The 1,541-nt window shown below is 32.3% G+C and overlaps 1 protein-coding gene across 1 annotated transcript in view; it reads left to right on the top strand.

The window, feature by feature from the left end:
* LOC106878908 (dihydrolipoyllysine-residue succinyltransferase component of 2-oxoglutarate dehydrogenase complex, mitochondrial) overlaps window positions 1-1,541 on the top strand; it is a 166,083-nt gene that overhangs the window by 103,818 nt on the left and 60,724 nt on the right. The gene's annotated exons all lie outside the window — the stretch shown is intronic.

Below are 1,541 nucleotides of genomic sequence, written 5' to 3'. Positions count from 1 at the left end.
TAGTGTGCAGGTTAGTGTCCTTTTAGACTCAGTCCTCAGTTTCCCCGTGTGTTTTAGTTTTTTTATTTATTTATAGTATTCCAAGTAAATTACAGAGAAGTTGAAGACTGGCTGTTTGTGAGAACTTCTGTGCTCTGACAACCTTGTTTTCAAAGCTGAATCTGTTGAAAAATTGTGATGTATTATGGGAAGTCCCCTTTGAAATTTCTGAAGAAGACTTTAGACATATGCTGGCACATTCAAATCACTTCTCTTTCTGTGTGTTTGTGTGTGTGTGTGTGTGTGAGGTAGGGTAGTGATTAATGTGAAATTTTTCTGTAAGACAGAAGTCACAGCACTTTGTTCCATTCCTAAATGTTTAGGCCTTAATCTAACGCAGTCCTTATAATGCTAGTGGTACCTCCTTTGTCTTTCAGCTTCCAAATAGCCTTTGAATAAATCATGGTGTTTTGCATGTGAAATTAATGGAATGAGCTACTATACTAGCATACATTTGAAGGACTCTTCTGTGAGCCCTCTCTGACCTGCCTGTTGCTGGGATTATTGGTGGAGACATTTGAGCACAATATATGATACCTTTCTCAGGGCATTTACTCCTTAGTGAACAACACTGTATATTATTTTGTCAATTGTATATCAGCATCCCTTGCTCTACACATTTCACAAAGTTCTATTGAGTACTGTCTTTTTGTATCATAAAGTAAAAACTGCACACACACATACATATATATATATACATATATACCTACATACACACACATGTGCACACATTATACTTAAAGAACTTTATTCTAGCATATGCAATTCTTTTTATGCACTGAAACAATCTTCTCTTTTCTTCGTCTTCTCCTTTTTATAGCTTTTATAGTGGCAAGAAAGTTACGGTGGAGTGGACCAAAGTGTTGATGTTTTATCTTGTAAGTGTATAAGTAAATAATAATAATAATAATAATAATAATAATAATAATGGCATATTAGTAATAATGATAAAATATATAAAAACGGTGTGACAAAATATAATATTAATAATAGTAATAATAATAAAAATAATGAAGATGTAGGTAATAATAGTAAAATAAGATAATAATAGATAAAATATGTTGTTACAAAAAAATGAAATGAATATAAAAATAACTAATAAAACATTGTTTTTTTTTTTAGTGTTCATTTGTGTGAGGGAGGGAGTGTTTTTTTTTTTTTTGTTTCTTTTTGATTGAGTAGACTTAAGGGTTTGGGATAATGTCTGAGGTGTGATGGAGGTGTGAGTCAAACAAAAGATGCGCAGGAATCTATGTTGGAATGGATTGATCATAAGACGAGCTGAAGGAAGCGGTGTCAGTCAAGACATTAATCTGCTTAGAAGATGTTTTAATACATTTTGTGTATGTGTGTGTGTGTGTGTGTGGTGGTCTAGTGTGGTCTTTCTAGCTGTTTTCTTGATGTTTGTAAGAAGGGTGAAGGCATTATCCCAAGCTGAACATGCCATTAGGTATAAGAGGCTATATATATATATATATATATATATATATATATATATATAT

This window comes from Octopus bimaculoides, chromosome 11 (genome assembly GCF_001194135.2).
Source record: "Octopus bimaculoides isolate UCB-OBI-ISO-001 chromosome 11, ASM119413v2, whole genome shotgun sequence".
Classification (NCBI taxonomy): domain Eukaryota; kingdom Metazoa; phylum Mollusca; class Cephalopoda; order Octopoda; family Octopodidae; genus Octopus; species Octopus bimaculoides.
Note: the sequence above shows the minus strand (reverse complement) of the source record. Positions and strands in the feature narration are given on the sequence as shown.